This window comes from Crotalus tigris, unplaced genomic scaffold (assembly GCF_016545835.1).
Source record: "Crotalus tigris isolate CLP2741 ecotype Arizona unplaced genomic scaffold, ASM1654583v1 scf7180000018362.2422785, whole genome shotgun sequence".
In the NCBI taxonomy this organism is placed as follows: domain Eukaryota; kingdom Metazoa; phylum Chordata; class Lepidosauria; order Squamata; family Viperidae; genus Crotalus; species Crotalus tigris.
In genome coordinates this window covers 1265592-1289799 of record NW_024096964.1, presented here as the reverse complement: position 1 = coordinate 1289799, position 24208 = coordinate 1265592, and the positions used below count along the sequence as shown (strand labels likewise).

Genomic DNA, 24208 nt, shown 5'->3' with positions numbered 1-24208 from the left:
AGCCATTTTTTTCCCCCTTTTCCTTAGCTGTGCTACTCCCTTTTATTCTATTGGCTTTTGAAAGCCAATAGAATAGACTCTCTTGAATAGAGTCTAATTCTATTGGCTTTCAAAAGCCAATAGGAATTGTCCAGGCTGTCTCTGCCCTGCTGAGCCCGCCAAAAGTCCCATTCTGCAAACGGTGCTGCACCAGTTGAGTAGTCCTCGATTTACGACCGGTTGAGGAGTCCTCGACTTACAACTGGTTGGGGGTCGCGGCATTAAAAAGGTTGAGAACCACTGCTGTAAGGCTACGTTAACAGAACCTCGCAAAGCTGAAGGCATAAACTTCCCGCCTCCACTTTTAACTACTCGGTCCATTTAGGGCGGGTTTTTCCTGATGTTTCTTTTTCTGACCGTCAGGCAACTGTGGGCTCCTGCCTCTCTTCTCGGATGGTTTGCTGCACAGCCTCGTCTCCTGTCTTTCCCCAAGCTCATTCATGCCTCCCAATTTCATCCCTCCCCTTTCAGAGTAGAGCCTCCTATCTCACTGAAAGGGGGAATGGGACATCTCATCACAGCCAACTTGTCGCAGGACAACTCACCACAGACAACTGGCTGTGGGACAATTCAACAATTCAATTAAACAATGAAAAATGTATTTTAATTTTTGTCATTCACATTGCATTTCGTCCTTCCTTTGGCATCTTTCCTTTAATGATTCTATGCCACTGTTTCTTCGATATGAGTGTAACTCTTGTCCTGCGGCGAGTTGGTGGTAGCGAGTTAGCTCTGGTGAGATAATAATAATAATAGTAATAATAATAATAAAGTTGGAAGGGACTTTAGAGGTCATCTACTCCAACCCCCTGCTCAGGCAGGAAACCCTATACCATTTTGGACAAATGGCTGTCCAGTCTCTTCTTAAAAACTTCCAGTGTTGGAGCATTCACCGCTTCTGGAGGCAGGTGGTTCCACTGATTAATTGTTCTAACTGTTAGGAAATTTCTCCTTAGTTCTAGGTTGCTTCTCTCCTTGCTTAGTTTCCATCTGCTGCTTCTTGTCCTGCCTGCAGGCGCTTTGGAGAATAGCTTGACCCCCTCTTCTTTGTGCAGCTTCTGAGATACTGGAACACTGTTATCATGTCCCCCCTCGTCCTTCTTTTCATTAAACTAGACATACCCAATTCCAGTAACCGTTCCTTATATGTTTTACCCTCCAGTCCCCTAATCATCTTTGTTGCTCTTCTCTGTACTCTTTCTAGAGTCTCAGCATCTTTTTTACATTGTGGTGAGCAAAACTGGGTGCAGTATTCCAAGTGTGGCCTTACCAAGGCATTATAAAGTGGTATTAATACTTCACGTGAGCTTGATTCTATGAAGTATTAATACCACTTTACAATGCTGTGATGAGTTGGCCGTGACAAGTTGTCGAAGACCCCCAGAAAAATCAAGTGAAACAACTGCACCACAGAGAATTCTACAAAATATTTCAACATGTGTGCTTAGTTTGCACATGGTGATAGGTTTCGTCATTCCTTGTGGGTCAAAACTGCATCTCCAAGAATGTACAGTATTTCCATTCAGCTGTATCCTGCAGAGGAAGATTAATATTGGTGCTCAAGTTGTCTTTCAGGAGAGGTAATGTTGACCTTCTTCTTACAAAACCCTGATATATTTCTATGTCTACCCTCTGCTACTCCAAGAGAGGTTTTTAAATTCACATTAGTTCTCTGGAGCAGTGTTTCTCAACTGCGGTAACTTTGAGATGTGTGAATTTCAACTCCCAGAACTGCCACAGCCACCATGCCAAAAGTGTGCCGACTGGGGAATTCTGGGAGCTGAAGTTCACACTTCCTGAAGCTGTCAAGGTTGAGAAACACTGCTCTAGAGAAACAAAGCTATGATGACAATATAAAGGTAAAGGTAATAGTTTCCAGAGTCTAGCTGCGTCCGACTCTAAAGGACGATTCTCATCTCTGTTTCTTAACCAAGGGAGCCAGCGCAGTGGTGGGATTCAAATATGAGAACAACCGGTTCTCTGGGTGAATGCCGCTTCCAGAAGTCCATTCTGGGCCTGGGCAACAAAAAATTAGCTACCGGTTCTGCTGAAGTGGTGCGAACCGGCTGAATCCCACCATTGAGCCAGCGTTGTCCTAAGACCCTTCCGTAGTCAAGTGGCCAACATGACTATATCCTGAGACACACAGAACACTGTTACCACCTTCCCACTGAAGTGGTGCCTATTCATCTACTCAACATTTGCATGCTTTTGAACTGCTAGAGGGGCAGGAGCTAAGGCAAGAAATGAGAGTTCGCTTTTTTCAGTGCCGTTGTAACCTTGAAGGGTCATTAAATGAACTGTTGCAAGTCGGGGATTACTTGTCCTGTAAAGCAGAGGTCCCCAACCTTTTGGGCAGCAGAGACCGGTTACATGGAGAGAGCTTTTTTCCACGGACTGGAGAGGAAAAATGGTTTTGTGTGCTGCCTGCATCCCGCAGATGGGGCTTTGCTTGCTTGTGTGGCCCGATTGCTGGCATACCGTGGCCCGGTACCGGTCCACAGACTGGGGGTTGGGGACCCCTGTCCTAGAGATATCCCACAGATCACCGGATTATACTTTTCTGGTTATTCTGATCTTTTTCCTGCCATCCCTGCCCTAAAGCTGCTAATAATTTGATAAGAAAAACCAGACAGCCGCATTGAGTCCCGCTTAAGTCATTCAGCCACAGAACAATTATTTCAGCGCCCAGAAAACAATGCAGCATTTTTCAGCAGCATCCAATACATCCAAAGTCAATGCTGCTGTTCTAATTATGACAAAGGACCAAGGCTATGAAGCAGAAGCAATCTATAACTTGTGTCAGCTTCAAAATATGAAATGCTGGAGGGAGTTGATAGCAAAGACAAAGTGCTTAACCAAAGTTCCCAGAGTAGCAGGTAACAAATAATAAAAGAAAATACAAATAACCTAGAGTGATTTTCTTTCTTTTTTCATTGTGATGACTCCATGATTAGATTCATAGAAAAGAATCTGGCAAAAGAAGATAGCAGATTGCTCCCATAATTTATGATTTACAGAATTAGGGAAAGTTGAGTGGCTTCGTTACTTTGCACTCTTTTGTAAAAAACAAAACAAAAACAAAGTTCTATTACTCTGTTAAGAAGAGAAACATTTTCTCCTGTCCATATATTTTGGATTTTAACTCCAATCAGTAATGGCAAGACTTTTGGGTGTTGTAGTTCAAAGCCTCTGAAAGATCATCTCAGCATGCCTGGCTGAGGAATTCTGGGAGCTGAAGTCCACAAGTCATAAAAGGGCCAGGTCTGAAGACCCCTGACCTATGTTTTCTATCTCTGAACTAAATATCTTTTCGCCACAAGACAAAGGGACATGAATCTTTTTATCATTTTTGCTACTCTGCTCACTGCTTGCTTCAAATTCCTGCCACTGGGTCTGTCCATGGTTACCTAACATAAGCCCATTAAAATTGAGAAATCACATCAGTGTTTCTCAACCTCAGCAACTCTTACACTATATGGACTTCAACTCCCAGAATTCGTAGCCAAGCATGGTGGCTGAGGAATTCTGGGAGTCAAAGTCCATATATCTTAAAGTTGCGGAGGTAGAGAAACACTGCATTAGACTTCTGTATCATTCATTTGCAAATAAGCAAACCTGAACTCAGAACTGTAATAATAATAGTAATAATAGTAATAATAATAATAGTAATAACAACAAAAACAACAATAACAACATAACACCCCGGACTTAACAACTGTCGATAAGAAAGACAAAAAAGTCTAGATAGTGGATGTGGCAGTGCCTGGAGACAGCAGAATAGAAGAGAAAGAGCTGGAGAAGATAACAAAATACAAAGACCTACAAATAGAAATAGAAAGACTGTGGCAAAAGCAAGCAAGGGTAGTACCAATAGTCATAGGCTCCTTAGGTGCAATCCCAAAACAACTGGAGCACCACTTGGACACCTTCCTCGGCATTGACAAATTTGCCATCAGTCAATTGCAAAAGGCAGCCTTACTAGGAACTGCTTCCATCCTGCTACGATATCTGTAATGCCATCAAATATCCACATCTGCCTATCCCAGGTCCTTGGTAAGGACTCGATGTGTAGACAAAAATGCCAAACCCAGTCTGAACATCTGGCTGACTGTACGATGATCAATAATGATGATGATGATGATGATGGAAGGGACCTTGGAGGTCATCCAGTCCAGGCAGTCGTTGCTCTTTAGCAATTATGCATGGCTATTATGACTGCTTCTCGAACAGTTTAGTGAAACATCCCACTGAGGAAAAATTCCAAGTCCCTTTACACAGGGATTAATAGAACAACATGCTGTAAACTGATCTCAGAAAAATCACACATCGCATTAACATCTCTAGGGAACGCCCTGACAGTGAACAATCACTTCTCATTTTGTAATTTGATTTATTTCCTTTATTATTTTTACAGCAGAGCTGAAGAATGAAGAATGGCAGTAATAAAAGGTTAGGAAAATACCACGACAGCACAGGAATCTAGATGGAAACTTTGATCGTTCTGGTGCTCCCGATTAAAAGCTGTAAATAGGCCACGATGTTCCGTCAGAAAACAAAACTCGTCAGCATGCATTAACCCATAAGCAGTTTTTACTAAGGAACAGCGGAAACAGAATAGAAGGGGGGGGGGAGAATTTGAATTGAGTTTGGCCAGCTTGCTCAATCTGATCTCTAGGGGACCCAATTCCAGGAATTCAAATGGAGAAATAAACTCTCTGAAAATGCATAAAAACTTTAAGAGCAGTCTTGTTTTTCTTAGTTATGTGTCCCAAAGGTGCTTTTCCAAAAGGCAACTGGACTTTATTGGGTTTTTTTCTTTGAAAACGGTTAGCAACTATCATGACCTGGATGATGGAGAATCTCCACAGACTCTTAGTTATGTGATTTATAAGATTTTTTTTCCCTTGACAGACATAAAACACAGGCACACAAACCACTACAACAGTGGTTCTCAACCTGTGGGTCGGGACCCCATTTGGGGTCGAACGACCATTTCATGGGGGTCGCCAAACAACTCAGTCTGCCATTTTTTCCCCCTTTTCCTTAGCTGTGCTACTCCCTCTTATTCTATTGGCTTTTGAAAGCCAATAAAATAGACTCTCTTGAATAGAGTCTAATTCTATTGGCTTTCAAAAGCCAATAGGAATTGTCCGGGCTGTCTCTGCCCTGCTGAGCCTACCAAAAGTCCCATTCTGCAAACGGTGCTGCACCAGTTGAGTAGTCCTCGACTTATGACCGGTTTAGTAGTCCTCGACTTACGACCGGTTGGGGGTCGCGGCATTAAAAAGGTTGAGAACCACTACACTATAAGAAAGGAAGAAAAAAAAGTCAGCTTTCAAGGGAAGACTAGATATTTTGATAGGAAAATGGCCAATTTTAATTAGACCCACAATGAAGCGGAGGGCTCCTTCAAAGCGTATCAGATGAGCTCTTGTCTCCTACTTAAGCCACAAAAGTAACACAGGTAGTCCTCGACATATAACCACAATTGGGATCAGAATTTCTATTGTTAACCAAGGTAGTTTTAAAGTGACTTGCACCCGATTTTATGACCTTTTTTTTTTGCCATGGTTGTTAAGCAAATCACATTGGTTGTTAAATGAATCAGGCTTCCCCTGTTGACTTTGCTTGTCAAAAGCTGGCCGCAAATGGTGATCACATGACCCCATAATATAGATGCGGGTTGCCAAACACCCAGATTTTGATCAAATGACCCTGAAGATTCTGCAATGGTCATTAAGTGCAAGGATCCATCGTATATTTTTTTTTATTGCCATTGTAACTTCAAGTGGTTGCTAATCAAATTAATGTAAGCCAAGGACCAATAATAATAATAATAACAACAACAATAACAATAATAATAAAGTTGGAAGGGACCTTGGAGGTCATCGAGTCCAACCCCATGCTCAGGCAGGAAACCCTATACCAGTTCAGACAAATGGCTGTCCAGTCTCTTCTTAAAAACTTCCAGTGTTGGAGCATTCACTGCTTCTGGAGGCAGGTTGTTCCACTGGTTAATTGTTCTAACTGTCAGGAAGTTTCTCCTTAGTTCTAGATTGCTTCTCTCCTTGATTAGTTTCCATCTGTTGCTTCTTGTCCTGCCTTTGGGTGCTTTGCAGAATAGCTTGACTCCCTCTTCTTTGGGGCAGCCCCTGAGATATTGAAACACTGCTATCATGTCCCCCCTTGTCCTTCTCTTCGTTAAACTAGACATACCCAATTCCAGCAACCGTTCCTTATATGTTTTAACCTCCAGCCCCCTAATCATCTTTGTTGCTGTTCTCTGTACTCTTTCTAGAGTCTCAGCATCTTTTTTACATCGTGGTGACCAAAACTGGATGCAGTATTAAGGGACCATAGAGGTCATCTAGTTCAACCCCCTGCTCAGGCAGGAAACCCTATACCATTTCAGACAAATGGCTGTCCAGTCTCTTCTGCACTTCCTGCATTTATTTGCTGTCTTCATAAAACAGACCTTCAGACTTCTAGTCTCCTCCCTGCTTCGCCCTATCTTTTCTGTTTTCATATGGGAGAAAGCTTATAATAATAATAGGGATTTATTGCAGGCATTTCATTCTTCTTTGTTTGCTGAAGCTTTTCCAATTCTTTGGCAAGCTCCAGATCAGATGCTGGATGTCTCAGAGCGACACAATCCACATCCCATAATTCTGAGCCATCTCCCCATCTAGGAGCGGCACTAAATTCTACTTAACCATATGACACAGTGCTAGGCTGCATTAACAGAGGGATAGAATCAAGATCACGTGAATTATTGATACCACTTTACAATGCCCTGGTAAGGCCACACTTTGAATACTGCATCCAGTTTTGGTCAGCACGATGTAAAAAAGATGTTGAGCCTCTAGAAAGAGTGCAGAGAAGAGCAACAAAGATGATTAGGGGACTGGAGTTAAAGCATATAAGGAACGGCTGCTGAAATTGGGTATGTCTAGTTTAAGGAAGAGAAGGATGAGGAGGGACATGGTAGCAGTGTTCCAGTATCTCAGGGGCTGCCCCAAAGAAGAGGGAGTCAAGCTATTCTCCAAAGCGCCTGAAGGAGCAACAGATGGAAACTAACCAGGGAGAAAAGCAACCTAGAACTAAGGAGAAACTTCTTGACAGTTAGAACAATTAATCAGTGGAACAGCCTGCCTCCAGAAGCTGTGAATGCTCCAACACTGGAAGTTTTTAAGAAGAGATAGGACAACCATTTGTCTGAAATGGTATTGATTTTCCTGCCTGAGCAGGGGGTTGGACTAGAAGATCTCAAGGATCCCTTTCAACTCTATTATTGTTATTTCATTTACTCAGAATTAATCTTCTTTCCAGTCCATCAAAATACAACTTATTCTAATGGACTAAAGTTTGACAATATCGACAATGGAAGAATGGATGGTGAAGATGGTGGACAACGTGTGGAGATGGCTAAATTAACTTGCTTGACTAGAGGGAAAATAATACAGGTAGTCCTCAACTTACAATCATTCATTTAGTGACTGTTCAATGTTACAATGGCACAGAAAAAGTGACTTATGTCAGTTTTCACACTTATGACTGTTGTGGCATCCTTATGATCAAGGGATAAAAATCCATACTTTTAGCAATTGGCATGTATTTATGATGGTTGCCATGTCCCAGGATTATGTGATCACCTTTTGCGACCTTCTGACAAGCAAACACAGTGGGGAAAGCCAGTGTCAACACTGCTAACATCAGATGGTTTTGCATTGATAAAAGATGGAAATGTAGCCATCTTTTACCTTTTGCTTTTAGAGTTAGAATAATCAGTGTTTCTCAACCTTGACAATGTTAAGGCATGTGGACTTCAACTCCCAGAATTCCACAGCCATCCAGGGGGGATGTGAACGAAAGTCCAGCTAGACATAACAACACTGAACCTAGAGTGAGAATCAAGGTTATTGTAACCAGAGCTGATAAGGACTTGGCCAAGCTGGAGAACTGGAGGGGAAGCACACTCTTCAAGCTAATTGGGGAATGTTATTTATGACTGTTAATTGGAGGAGGGAATTGTGCTTTGATACTATGGGCTCAGGGGAGGAGAATTCAGTTTTTGGCTTCAATTATGCAGTGCCGATGTTATGCTACTCAAAATAAAGATTCTTTAAGGTAAACAATGCCTCGAAGTTCTTTTGAAGAGTTTCATCTGTCGGAACCATGATAGCCAGATTCACTTAACAACTGTGTTACTAACTTAACAATGGCAGTGATTCACTTAACTGTGGCAAGAAAGGCCATAAAATGGGGCAAAATTCACTTAACATCTATCTCACTTAGCAACAGAAATTTTGGGCTCAATTGTGGTCTTAAGTTGAGGACTACCTGTGTACATTTACAATTGACCCCTTATAGACTTTTTGCACACAATGGAAGGTTGTGGTTTTGATGATTAGGAAAAAACTAGATAATAGAAAGAATGGGCTTTCTTTTGCACTCACAGAGTAAGAGCTAAATTAGAAATTGTACTTATATTTGCTGCAAAGGAAATTGGAAGCTTCTTTTTTTCTATTTTTTTAAACTTTTGTCTCCTCCCTTTTCTATTCTATCTTTTTACTTTTACTTTTTAGAAATTGGTGTTAGTTTTTATGCCCTTTGTAAAACTTTCAATTAAAAAAAATATTTTGAAAAACTTAACTCTAATGAACTGAATGCTTATTCTGTTTTTCCAAATTATCACTTCCTTATTATCTCCCCGACCTCAAGCCAACAATTCTCTTTTGTAATGTTTATTTCTACTGGCAGACCTATTTACTATAGAGAATGTATGTGCAGAAAAATTAACTCCATTAAAAACTCTCCTGATGCAGTTAGTTTATTTCTATAAATGTTTACTCGTGAAGCAAAATGCATGCATCATTGTCCTTTCCTGTGAAATATCATCAGATGAGTAATGGTTGGATATTAAAAATCAAATAACCAACCAAACTTGTGGAGCAAAAAGAAAAAAGAATGGCCCTGAGGACATCACACAAGCAAAACTAAAGAGCCGAGGTGGCACAGTGGTTAGAATGCAGTATTGCAGGCTAACTCTGCCGACTGCCAGCAGTTCGGTTCTCACCTGCTCAAGGTTGACTCAGCCTTCCATCCTTCTGAGGTCAGTAAAATGAGGACCCAGATTATTGGCGGCAATAGGCTGACTCTGTAAACCGCTTAGAGAGGGCTGTAAAGCACCGTGAAGTGGTATATAAGTCTAAATGTTATTACTATTGCTGAAGAGGAAATAACACAAACAAAACTAAAGAAGACAAATACACAATTCTCTTGGAGAATTTTCCAAGTGAAGTCACTTCAAGCACGATCTGAATGCACCCAGAGAATCATATAGAAAAAGAATGTGCACCTCAAGATCTTCTTATCCCTCACTTTTCTTGAAAAGTAAAGAGAAAGTTAGGGGCAAGTGAACATCCATTCAAATTCCAATTATAGGTGGACCTCAACTTATGACCACAAGTGCACCCAAAATTTCTCTGGCTAAGCGAGACATTTGTTAAGTGAGTTTTGCCCCATGTCACTTCCACAGTCGTGAAGTGAATCACTGCCCTTATTAAGATAGTAACATGGTTGTTAAGTAAATTTGGCTTCCCCGCTGACTTTGGTTGTCAGAAGATTGCAAAAAGAAGATCACGTGACCCGAGGACACTGCAACTGTCATAAAAATGAATCAGTTGCCAAGCATCTGAATTTTGGGACCGCGGGGAGGCTGCAATGGTCGTAAATGTGAAAAACAGTCACATCACTTTTTTCAATGCCATTGTAACCTCGAAAAGTCGCCTAAACAAACTGTTGTAATAGGCATAGCACCAAGACCAAATAGGATCTATGTCTACCCTGTTAATTAGCCCACTATCATATATTCTGACAATCAGAAATAGTGATTCAAGACTGGAGATATCAATTAATTTGGACCTTCTGCACAGATATCAGAGATCTTTGGATCAAGCTGTGACTCTGCTCTTCCTTTCTCATCAAAGGTAAGATTGCTTCACGAACTCTACCCAGCCTGGACAAATGATGCCTGTCATGGCATTCTAGACCATAATATTGGTCCTTCCGAATAAATGTGATCATGGAGCAGGCATGTATATGAAACTAGCAGCCTTAGTCCATTGCAAAAAGCAGAATGTTCTAAATCAAGTTTTATAGCTTCGCTTTGGACTGAAGCACTGATGGCTCACAGCTGTCATTATTCCAGGTCCTACTTATAAAATATAGTTATACATTCTCAGATGAATAAAACACCTCAGATTTAAGATCGTGTTGTGTAAACATCCGAGATTATCTAATGATACTTCCCAATTGCATGTCTTATATGCAGTGGTGGAATTCAAATATATGAACAACCTGTTCTCTTATTCGATGCAGGCCTGGGCCTCAGAGGCCTAGAACGGACTTCCGGAAGTGGCATCCATGTACTTCCAGTGGGCTGTTCTAGGCCTGGGAGGTCTCCTCCAGGCCTCCGAGGCCTAGACTGGACTTCTGGAAGCCAGCCGGTTCTCCGAATGCAGCAAAATTTAGCTACCAATTCTGCCGAACTGGTGCAAACCAGCTGAATCCCACCACTACTTATATGGCCTAGAAAATCAGGAAATAATAGTATATACAGGAAAACAAAATAGTTATTTCTGTATATGTAACAGACTAGGATGTGTGCTGATATAATATTACTGATGATGTTATTCACCTGGGTAATAAAATGTCTGGAAGCAAATGACCAAGCTCAGAGACTACTAAGAACACCACAGTTCAGTGCTGAGTTACAGAAACACTGATCTTTTATTGGTCCCTCCATATAGTTATGTACATTAAGACCTTTCTCTTGTTGCCTCATCCATCCCATGTGGAAGTAGAGAAGGGTTATATCTGTGATGACACACACAAAATATACATTTTATTTCCCCATACTTGTCATTAAAATGTTAGTCATGGTGGCTGCTTTATCTTTTTTTTTTTTTTTTATTGAAAGTTTTATAAATTTTACAAAAGGACAAAAACAATACAAAAACAAAAGACAACATATACAAAAAAAAAAAAACTAAACATTACATATATATATATAAAAAAAAACCCCATCCCCCACCCCTCACAAAAACCCTCCCTTCCCCCCCCCCTGAGCTTCCCAGAGCAGAATATAGGCTTAATTAAAAATTAAAAAATAAAAATAAAAAATTAAATTAGAAAATTTATATTTATATATATATATATAAAAATATCTATCTATCTATATATATATATATATAAATAAAACTTATAAAAAAGCTATGTAATATTTTTGTATACCCAATCTAAATTGTATAAATTTTATCCATTTGTCCCAAACAGCAAGGAACTTCTCTTGCGTTTGTTGCTTTAAGAAAGCCGAAATCTTTGCCATTTCCGCCAGATAAGCTACTTTAAGAAACCATTCCTGCAATGTAGGCAAAGATTCCTTCTTCCAATATTGTCCTACTAACAGCCTAGCGGCTGTAATCAAATTTAACATCAATACAACCTCCTTTGTATCACAATCTGTAACAATGCCTAACAAAAATAATTGCGGAGTAAATTTTACCCTCCTTCTAAAAATTCTCTGGATATTCCACCATATTTTGATCCAAAATGCTTTTATCTCTCTGCAAGACCACCAAATATGATAATAGGAAGCATCCTTATAACCACATCTCCAACATTTGGGTTGCACGTCAGGGTACATAAGAGACATTTTTTGTGGATCAAGGTGCCATCTATAAAACATTTTATAAAAATTCTCCCTAAGGTTCTGTGCTTGTGTAAATTTGACATTTCTCACCCAAATGGTTTCCCAAATGTCCAATGAGACTGGGACACCAAAATTCTGCGCCCATCTAATCATACAATCTTTAATTAATTCCGTTTCTGAGTCCATTTCAACTAATACCCCATAAATTCTCTTGATATGGGTTTGTCTTTGATCCTTGACTTGCTTAATAAGATTTCCATCTTCTCTAAAAAAACCAAATTTACAATCCACCTTCCATTTATCTACTAGTTGCCTATATTGAAACCAAGAATAAATAATATTTTCTTGCGCTAAATCTTCCCGTAATCTTAACTGCCAGTTTTGCCCATCCCATCTAAGTAACTGACTATAAGACACCATGTCCATTTTTACTCCTCTTTTTATTCCTTCTATCGCATGCCAAGGTATAGCCCATAATGGAACTTTAAAATCACTTTTATAATATTTTCTCCAAATCCTAAGTAAAGAAATTCTTAAAATATGAGATTTAAAGACCCAGTCCATTTTTTTATTAAATATTAAATAGGCATGCCACCCATAAAGTAAATCCCATCCCTCTAAATGAAGTATCTCAGGATTTGTCAAATTTACCCAATCACTGATTAGTGTTAAAACCACCGCATCGTAATATAATTTCAAATTTGGTACCTTAAGTCCACCCCTCTCACGGAAGTCTTGCATAATTTTAAACTTAACCCTTGGCTTTTTCCCTGCCCAAATAAATTTATTAAGACCCTTCTGCCACTCACTTAAATTAATCTCATTTTTCAAAATCGGTAACATTTGAAACAAAAAAAGAAACTTGGGTAGAATATTCATTTTTATCACTGCAATTCTTCCCATGAGGGATAATTGCAACTTCTCCCAATTCTTCAAGTCCTTCTGTACCCTGACCCACAACCTTTCATAATTATTTTTAAATAATTTTACATTAGAAACAGACAACATCACCCCCAAATATTTTACCTTATTAACAATCTCAAAACCCGTCAAGTTAGCCAGAATCTGCTTCTCCTGACTAGACATATTTTTAGGTAAGATTTTAGTCTTATTTACATTAATCTTGAAACCCGAAACCAAACCATAATGATGAATCAACTGTAATAAGTTTACTGCAGAATAATCAGGTTGCGACAAAGTAACAACCAAGTCATCCGCAAAAGCTCTCAACTTATATTCTTTTTTGTTAACTTCTATTCCTTTAATTTCCTGAGACTCTCGAATTTTGATCAATAATATTTCCAGTGTTAAAACAAACAACAATGGCGATAAAGGACACCCCTGTCTAGTACCTTTCTCTATTGTAAAAACCTCCGACAAACCTCCATTAACAATAAGTTGTGCCATTTGTTTTTGATATATTACCGTAAGAGCTTGTAATATCTTTTCGCCAAAATTCATTTCTTCCATTACTCTTAGCATAAAATGCCAATTCAATTGATCAAATGCTTTTTCAGCATCTAAAAATATGAGCCCTGCAGGAACTTGGTTGTTCTTGTCTAAATATTCTAATAGATTAATAATTTATCTAACATTATTTTTCATATACCTTCCTGTTATAAACCCTGATTGATCTTTATGCACAAGATGATGCGCCACCCTCATAAGCCTATTTACCAAGATTTTTACAAATATCTTATAATCCACATTTAAAAGAGATATAGGCCTATAATTTTTTGGTAAAGTTAGATCTTGATCCTCCTTTGGAATCAATGATATAAAAGCACTACGCCATGAAGGAGGAATCTCTAAACCCTGTAAAATACCATTAAAAAGATCATTTAATGGTTGGATCATCTCCTCCATTAAAGCTTTATAATAAACAGCTGTTAACCCATCCGTACCCGGTGCTTTCCCTAGTTTCAATTGTTGAATTGCTGAGGCAATTTCCTCCTTAGTAATTAAGCCATTAATTTCATGTTTCTGATCCTCAGTCAGTTTAGGAAAACTTGCCTCAGCTAGATATTTATTTATATCTAGCAGTTGCACATTAGTAGATTTGTATAACTTTTGATAATAATCCAAAAAAGATTTTTTAATCAATTCCTTCTGAGAAACTAATTTACCCTTGTAATTTATTTTCTCTATTATTCTCTGTCTCTGTTTCTTTCTTAATTGATAAGCCAACCATCTCCCAGGCTTATTAGCGTTACAAAATGTATTTTGTTTCATAAACAATAAATTGGTTACCGCTTGATCTGCTATCAACATATTAAATTGTGACCTTAGTAACTTTACAGATTCTTTGATACTTTCATCAGAAGGATTTAAAATCAAGGCCCTTTCTTTTGATTTAATTTCATCTTCAAGTTCTCTACGTTTCTGAATCTGCTTCCGCTTATGACAATTATTCATTTTTATCAAAACACCACGCATAAATGCTTTACCTGCATCCCATACCATTGACATTGAAGTCCCCTTATACATGTTCAAAGCAAAATAGTCCTTTAAACACTCCTTTAACTTTTGAACATTCTTCTCTTGTCTGAACAAATTTTCATTAACTCTCCAGGATCTCCTTTCCTCTTTCTCTTGAGTCAGCTCCATCCAAACTGGGCTATGATCCGTCAGTGATCTAGGAAAAATCTTTACATTCTTTACTTTATTATACAAATCCGTAGTAATCAAAAAAAAGTCAATTCTTGAAAAAGATTGGTGTCTATCAGAAAAAAAAGTGAAATCTCTCTCCTCTTGATTACATTCCCGCCAATAATCCCTTAATTCCCAGTCTTCCTTCATATCAAAAAAAGCTTTAGGTAACCTTGCTTGTTTAAGAAAAGGAGAGGAACCTTTCTTGTCCCTTTGTATATCTAAGACACCATTCCAATCACCCATTAATACCACTGATCTATAGTCAAGCAATGTTATTTTTTGATGTAACTGCTTATAAAATTGTTCCTGTTGTTGATTTGGAGCATAAAGTCCCACTATAAGTACTTTCTTACCATATATACCAAGTTCAATCATCACATATCTCCCCTGGGGATCTGATTCTACCAGACAAGCTGGTAGGTTTTGTTTAACATATATAACAACTCCCCCTTTCTTCCCAGGAGCAGAAGATATAAAATGAGATCCCAAACGAGCATTGACTAAATATTTCTGATCTTTAAGTAAAATATGAGTTTCCTGTAAGCAAATAACATCATTGGTATGTTGCTTCAAATAATAAAAGATTTTTTTCCGTTTCTGAGGAGAATTCAATCCATTAACATTCCAGGTCAAAAACTTTGCCATCTCCCTTGGCACGCAGCCTGGAGAAGACACCATCAAAATCTGAAAGAGCTGCATGTGTTGCATAACTCTTGGGTCTTGCTCCTCCCACCGGCGGTGATGCACTTCCAGAAGAATTCTCTTTAGGCTCTTTTTTACGTTGCTCCTTCTCTTTACGCTTATAAGCTGCACGAGTCATCCTCTGCTCTTTAACCTCCATCTGGCGTTGCCTTTCAGCTTGTATCATCCCAGCGGAAACCAAACCTAATGCCTCAGATTGCTGCTCGACTTCCTTGCCACTCGGAGATTTCTGACCAGATGGAGTTGAACCTGCACCCAGGACCGAAGTATAAAACTCTCTAGCTTTGTCAACTGTATTCAATCTGTAGCGTGTCCCCGCATGGCTCAAAACAATACCCATCGGAATTTCCCATCTAAATGGCATCAATCTAGCTTTGAGCTCATTGGTTAAAAAAGCGAAGTCTTTCCTGCTTCTTAAAATTTTGGATGGGATTTCCTTTAGAATAATAACATCTTGGGCAGCAATCTGAAATCTTTTGTTGTAAAAGGCTTGTATAATCTCATTCCGCAGGGACTTCTTTGTAAAACAAATCACCACATCTCTAGGCAAATTCTTCTGCTTAGCAATCCAGGAGTTAAGTCTATAAATTTTTTCCACTTCTCTATGTAATTCTCCTTTATCCATATCCAAGGCCACTGCCAGATCAGTAAGGACCACCTCCACCAAATCTTGATTCATATCTTCCTTGAGGCCTCTAATCCTCAGGGCATACTCCATCTGTCTGTACTGAAACATCAAAATATCTTCTTGTGAGGACTCCACCTTCCTTTCCACATCTTGAATTTTATCATCAAAGGAATCAACTTTGTTTTCCACTTCCTCAAGCCTTGCATCGAGCTTAACCACCACAGTAGCCAAGCCTGAAACTGCTGCAAGTATATCTTGTCGTAAATCATTATTATTTTCTTGCAATTTAGTCTTTATCCCCGTTATCTCTTCTTTAAGATCAGATTTAATTTCTGATTTAATCTGTGAGGCAAATTGCTTCATTTCCTCTCTCATTTGAACTACAATCTCTCCCATTATGCCTCTAACCTCTTGTGCTGAAAGTCCAGGCAGAGGGGGGGAGGGTGGTGGCTGAGCCGGTGGTACATGTTTAGATTGTTGTTGTAATTGTGCAGTGGAAGTTATAGGAGAAGAAACAACCTTAGGTATTGAAGCAGGCTGCTGTCTCTTTGAAGCCATTTTAAAAAGCGCAGTTCTCACTTCCCTTTCCCCTCCACACAAGAAGGGAGGAGGAAAGAAAAAGAAAAAGAATTTAAAAAGAGACAAACTATAGTCCTTGAAAATCCAGAGAAAATCCAAAGAATAAAAGATAAAAGAGCAAACAATTCAAAAAAAAAAAAAATTTCTAAACCAAAAGCAAAAGCAAAAGCCAGTCTTTAAAAAGGGAAAGTAAAACAAAAGGGAAAGGAAAAAAAAACTCCGACACTTTCAAAACGCCATCTTAAATCCTTTCACTAATATAACAAAGAAAAGGAGGAAAAGTAATAAAAATCAAATAATAAAAAAAATAAACACCTAAAATATATAACAAAAATCCTTTAAACTGCTCCGTCCGTTTAAAAATTACTCACCAAAATACTATAAACACGGAGATAGAAGCGGCGGTTTCTTTTGCTTCCTAGGAAGCAAAAACAGCTGGGAGGCGGAGATCAGCAGGAGCTCCGAGGGAACACTCCTTTCACCCCCTCTAGAAATAAATCCAGAGAGGGTTTAGGGGTTCTACCTCTATTCCTGCGTTCTCTGTCCCTTCCCTTTGCCCGGGAAGGGAATTCCGAGCCGCGGGCCAGCTGATACGCACTGTGCTCCGCGGCTCTGACACTTCCCCAGCTGGACGGCTAAAAGATAGCCGCCATCGCCGTCGCCTCATACCGGAAGCTCTCATGGTGGCTGCTTTATCATGCTGACTTTAAAATGTCTACATTTGAGTTTGGGTTTATATTTCTCATTGTCTTATACTTTCTGTAAACTGCCCTGGGAATATGACTTTAGGATGACAGAAAAACACTTCTTATACTCAAGCAAAAGTCAGAACTGCAACACTGTGTTAATAAACAAGTCATAAAACGTAAGTTTTGTTCATTTCCCTGTTTAGGGAAAATAATCCACAGACTTTCTGATCTTTGCACAAGAGTTAATGTTGAAGAGAGCTTATTCTTAAGAAGAATATAATTGCAAAATGCTAAGCACAGAGGTCGATCAGTATCACTACATGGAAAACATCAGAAGATGTTGATTGGCTTTTAATCCATTTCATATCTCATCTGTGACCTTCCTCCAAGCCCACACCTCACTTTCCAGGAACGAAGATCAACACATATCAAACTCAGAACATTTCATCCGAAGGAAGTAAAGATATAATGAACGTTCCTTACATTACACATTCCAAGTATGACCACTGGGAATTTTGTTGTCATTTGGACCAGGGGTGTCAAACTGCTGGCCCGTGGGCCAGTTGCATCATTCGGAGGCCACGTCCACCCCAGCTCCAGCAATGCAAAAAAAGTTGTGATACGTCGTGACATGTCACGTGACATGGTGAGTTTGACACCCGTGATCTGGACAATACAATTGTGAGTGACAATTGTGCCTTTCTTCAATGCGGAGCTGAAGTCCTATCTACTTATGCTTGAGTCAGCCAAAAAAAATATATACAGGCATGATATCTGATGTCCGGTTGCTGATCCCTGCCTGCTTCTGTGGTCAGTGTTTCATTCAGCCATCTGACTTCCTTCCAAGGCATTGTTGGTATAGCTTAACTCATTTTGTGATGGTGGCGAATATCTGTAGCTCGGGTGGAGGATAAGGGTGGAGGTTCATTCTCTGCAGAGCCAACTCAGACACCTATTGAATGACTCTACCCACTCAATAAACTCCGGAGAACAATTTATCCAACTCATCAAGCAGACCAAGATCAACAAGGAATAAATCATGGTCTCCTTTGATGTCACTGCACTCTTTACCTCAATTGACATGGACCTGGCTAAACAAACCATACACCGCCTACTCACTAAACATCATATCCACAAAGATGACGCAGCCACAGAACACTCCAGGTCCACAGAAACCATTCTGAAATTCCTGGACCTATGCCTCAGTACATACTTTAAGTTTAATGGGAAAATCTATAAGCAAGTTCAAGGTACCCCGATGGGATCACCCATATCAGTCCTAATAGTAGAAGCAGTCATGCAACAACTCAAATCCATAGCCCTACCCACCATCCAATGAAAATTCTGGACACTCTACGTCAATGACACTTTTGACATCATCAAACGCTCCCAAATTGAAGAAACGCACACCCTGCTCAACAACATAATCCCTGGGATCAAATGCACACGTGAAGAGGAAACAGACAACAAACTCCCATTCCTCAACATTGACATAAGGAGACTAGACAATGGAGAACTGGAAACCTGAATCTATCGCAACCTATGCACACGAAAAAGATCCTCGTATGCAACAACCACCCCATCACATACAAAAGAAGTTGCATCCAGACTCTCTTCAGAAGGGCCAGGAGACACTGCAGCACCACAGCGTTAAGAAAAGCAGAAGAGAAACAGCTGCTTGATGGTTTTCTCAGCAACGGCTATCCAAAAATTTTTGTATTCAGACACAGAGCACCCAAAGTACACCACACCACACAACCAACCACAATGCATAAACTAACCCTGCCATACACAAAAGCAGTGTTGGAAATGACAACCAGAATCCTCCAACCCCTAGGAATAGCAATAGCCCACAAACTCACAGCCACACTCCACTGGGAATTATCCAGAACCTAAGACAAGATACAGAAGGATGAATGAATTTACAAAATTAACTGTAACAATTGCAACCGATTCTATGTGGGACAAACATCACGTCGATTAAAAACCAGAGTACATGAACACCGGCTGGCAGTCAAATGCCACAATCCCAAATCCCTAATCTCTATCCATACTGATACAGAACAGCATCAATTTGATTGGAGCAATACAAGAAATATTGGCCATGCTACCACTCGTCATGCTCACAAGTTCATCGAAGCCTCGCATTCCACAAGCAATTCCATCAACAGACACATTGTTCTAAAACCAGCCTACGAACCCCTCAGAATCCAAATCAAACTCACAGTCAACCAGAGACAGCACAGACCTTCAACCAATCCACACAATCCCTCCAACCAGCAGTTCACCTCCCAGTGACCCTCACTTGACATAACCTCCCCATCACAAGACCCTCACTTGACACACTCACACCTGTCCCATTACAAGACCCAACACAAGACCCTCACTGATGTAACCCTTACCTGATGGGACCTCCCCATCACAAGACCTAGTGACCACACACAACCTTTATAAGCAGAAAAACACAGACACTGACATCCCCTAAACTCTGCCGAAGATGTTACCTAGTCTGGTAACAAAATGTTCGGCAACCAACCCACAAGGTCGGAGAACGAACCTCCACCCATAACTCAGCTGTATAGAAATATACATGAACATGCTTAATACTGAAGAGATGAGAGTGGATTTTAGCCCTTCTATACTACCATCTCAGATTATATTTGAAAGCACAGTTATCAACAGTAGAGTCCTTCATGTTTTTGGGTTCTATTCCATGATTTGAAATGCACACCTAACATTAGAACCATCATTAAAAAGCACCACAAGGAAAGTTCTTCCTGCTTCAACTCAGACAGTTCAGACTGCTCCAGGAGCTGTTGATACAGTTTTATTGAGCCTGTCATATGTGCATCTATAACTGTCTGGTTTGATACGGCAACCAAACAGGATAGTTATAGACTCCAACGGATAGTTAGGACTGCAGAAAGAACAACTTTCTGAGAGGGATCTCAGAGTCCTAGTGGACAATCCTTTAAATATGAGCCGGCCATGTGCTGCAGCTGCCAAAAAGGGCAACACAGTGCTAGACACAGGAACAGTTTTTTTCCCTTGTGCCATCACTGCTAAACACCTAATCCTTACAGTACTGTCCAATGTCTCTGTACATTTACCCATGTTGTATATTATTATTATTAATTATTATTATTATTATTATCATTATCTTCTTTACTACCCCCTCTTATTGATATTATTATTATGCTTATGAACACAGTGCTAGGCTGGATTAACAGAGGGACAGAATCAAGATCACATGAAGTATTAATACCACTTTACAATGCCTTGGTAAGGCCACACTTGGAATACTGCATCCAGTTTTGGTCACCACGATGTAAAAAAGATGTTGAGACTCTAGAAAGAGTGCAGAGAAGAGCAACAAAGATGATTAGGGGACTGGAGGCTAAAACATATAAGGAACGGTTGCTGGAGTTGCATATGTCTAGTTTAACGAAGAGAAGGGCGAGGGGGGAACACGATAGCAGTGTTCCAATATCTCAGGAGCTGCCACAAAGAAGAGGGAGTCAAGCTATTCTCCAAAGCGCCTGAAGGCAGGACAAGAAGCAACGGATGGAGACTAACCAAAGAGAGAAGCAACTTAGAACTAAGGAGAAACTTCCTGACAGTTAGAACAATTAGCCAGTAGAACAACCTGCCTCCAGAAGCAGTGAATGCTCCAACACTGGAAGTTTTTAAGAAGAAATTGGACAGCCATTTGTCCAAAATGGTATAGGGTTACCTGCCTGAGCAGGGGATTGGACTTGATAACCTCTAAGGTACCTTCCAACTTTATTATTATTAGTAGTAGTAACTGCAGCCAGCCTGCCTTCCACAGAAGACCTGCATATTGCATGGGTCAGAAAGAGGGCTAAGAAAATATTTACACACCCCTCATATCTTGGACATAAATTGTTTCAACTCCTCCCCTCAGGATGCCACTACAGGGCATTGCATGCCAAAACAACTAGACACAGGGACAGTTTTTTCCCTTGTGCCATCACTGCTAAACACCTAATCCTTACAGTACTGTCCAATGTCTCTGTACATTTACCCATGTTGTATATTATTATTATTATTATTATTATTATTATTATTTTATTATTATTATTATTATTATCAATATCTTCTTTACTATCCCCTCTTATTGATATTATTATTATGATTATTATTACTCTGTTGCTTTGCATATATATTGAGAGCTTCTGCACTGGAGACAAATTCCTTGTATGCCTAATTACATTTGGCCAAATAAAGTATTCTATTCTATTCTATTCTATTCTATTCTATTCTATTCTATTCTGTTCTATTCTATTCTATTCTATTCTATTTTATTCTATTCTATTCTATTCTATTCTACTCTATTCTACTCTACTCTACTCTACTCTACTCTACTCTACTCTACTCTACTCTACTCTACTCTATTCTTCTATTCTATTCAATTCCATTCCATTCCATATAGGAGACACTGTAACACTAGGATAGCTAAGAACAACTATCTCCTCCCATCGGTTAGGGATAAGTGTGACGAGACGAGACGCGATGAAGACAATGCCATTGGGGCGTGACAGAAAAAAAGAGGCTGCCGAGAGATTTTGGTTCTGTGATTGGGAGGTTGTGAGAAAAGGCCCTTATGGTCACAATAGCTAATTGTGGACCATCCCGACCTATTAAGTCTCAAACTCAATATTTAGGAGTGAATGAAGCTGTTTGTTATCTATTATAATCACTGGTTCTACAGGCTTAGTGCTTGTAGAGGTTCCTCCTCCTAAATCTCTGATGTTGGAGAAACCAGAAATACTCGGATTCAGAGACATGATGAAGTATTGTTTTATACTGAACAGACTCTCCGCCTAAAGAGTTGGTTGCTTTTTTAATTGAATTGTCAGAGGGCCCATAATTAGAAGACTGAAGAAACACCAACATAAATATCTCACCCAGACGGTGGTATTTTTCCCATTTAATGCTGTCGCATTCAAAGGGTAACTCCCTTTTTAAAAAATATTGTTATGCTTTGTGCTCTTGATAGACCCCCCCTCCCCCCAGGAGAAAGGCAAGGAGATCCCTGGTCTTTCTGAAGCCTGCTTCCCTGTTCTCTGTGGTCTACATTTCCTTCTCATGGAGCCCAAATTTCTTACAGGTTTCATTTATATAACCTCTCAAAAGTTCCTTTCTCTTTGGGAGCCGAATACACCACACACTGACCCATAAGAGTTATCACCTGTTTCCATAACAACACAGAAAAATTATCATTATGTGTCACAGAAGGCAACTAATATTTCGGTTTCTTACCCACGTAGGTCCTAAAAAACTGGAAGTGATTATCACCTAACTCTGACTTGCTTCTGACCAACTAATTTGCCTTAAACCAGAGGTGGGAAAGTAAACAAGGGCCAAATGTAATGGGGAGGGGGAATGACACAGTCAGCACCCTCATTAACAATTAAAAGCTACACACAACCAGAAACTATATAAATACAATATACAGAACAGTAAAGTAAAAGAGTTCCTCTGGATTTTACTCCGCTAATTGTTGCAGACTATAGGGGGTGCTGCTCACCTCTGTTTCAAGGCCAAAGAGCCAGCACTGTTTGCAAACATTTCCACGGTCATGTGGCCAGCATGATGTCACAGAACGCCGTTACATTCCCACTGAAGTGGTACCTATTTATCTACTCACATTTGCATGCTTTCAAACTGCTAGTCGGGCAAGAGCCAGGGCGAGGACGGAAGCTCACCCCATCCCATGGAGCTCGGGTCTCGAACCTGGTCTGCTGGCTTCTCAGCCAACAAGCTCAGTATCTTAACCAGTGAGCTGCTGTGCTGCTCACATAGAACAGTCCAGTGGACATATTTTGGAAGAGAAAAATTCCCTGACGATGGGCTCCAGCACAAGCCTGAAAGCTTTGAAAAAGAAAGCTTTGATCAAGGTGATAGACTCAGACTGGATCCTGCAATGTTGTGGATGACACAGTGTTCACATATACTATAGAGGACTTATTGTTTGAACTATGTTGGGCCTGTTTCAAAGCTTAAAATTCAACATTCATATACTTCTTGCCTTAAAATGGCAGGAAATATCTCCAATGTTCAGTCATCAGGGAGGACTGGCATAGGTCAGGGATAGGCAACCGTGGCTCTTTTATGACTCGTGGACTTCAACTCCCAGAATTCCTAGCCAGTATGACTCAGCTTAGAAACTCTCCCTTTCCTCTCAGCATAGCTGACAGGAATTCTGGGAGTTGAAGTCCACGAGTCATAAAGCGGCCTAGGCCTAGGCCAGGCATAGGCAACTTTGGCTCTTTTATGACTCATGGACTTCAACTCCCAGAATTCCTGAGCCAGCATGGCTCAGCTTAGAAACTCTCCCTTTCCCCTCAGCATGGCTGGCTCAGGAATTATGGGAGTTGAAGTCCATGAGTCATAAAAGTGCCAAGGTTGCCTATCCCTGGCGTAGGTGCATGAAACAGGCCAGAATTTGCTGGTTGCCCAACCTGACTTAAAAGTCTAATAAAGTGATTGCCAGTTCCAGTGTGAAATTCTGACAGAGTATCATCTCTCAGAACTAAAACTTGCAGGAGCAGATTAAATATTTATTCACTCCAGAAGTATGATTTAAAAAAAAAAGCATATCTGCCTGCCCTTTTGATGGGTCATTTCTTAATAGATCTGTTGTGCAGAATAGGACTTTACTTAGAACCAGGCTCTTGATTTCAATATGAGATTTTCTGATGGGTAGCCTGCAAAGAGATGTTTAAAAGGAGATGTAGCAACCATGGCTACACAGTTAACCATTTTGACTTTTTTTGATGCTGCCCTGAAGATATTCTGACCTAAGCAATCTTAACGACAGATGAGGCACCTTGAAGCAACAAAGCTTCTAGAATACAGATAGTCCTTGACTTACAACCATTTGTTGAGTGGTTACATACAAAGTTACAACAGCACTTTAAAAAAGGTGACTTACAACTGTTTTTTTCACACTTATGACCGTTGCAGCATCTCCATGGTCACATGATCAACATTCAGAGGCTTGGCAACTGACTCATATTTATGATGGTGGCCGTGTCCCAGGGTCATGTGATCACCTTTTGCAACCTTCTGAGAAAGAAAGTTGATGGGGAAGCCAGATTTACTTAACAACCGTGTTACTAACTTAACAACTATGATGACTCACTTAACATCGGTGGCAAGAAAGGTCATAAAATGGGG

The 24208-nt window shown here is 40.0% G+C and overlaps 1 protein-coding gene across 1 annotated transcript in view; it reads right to left on the bottom strand.

Moving 5' to 3' along the window:
- The window catches only part of PRKG2 (protein kinase cGMP-dependent 2), a 93216-nt gene that overhangs the window by 59341 nt on the left and 9667 nt on the right, over positions 1-24208 (bottom strand). The window lies entirely within an intron of this gene.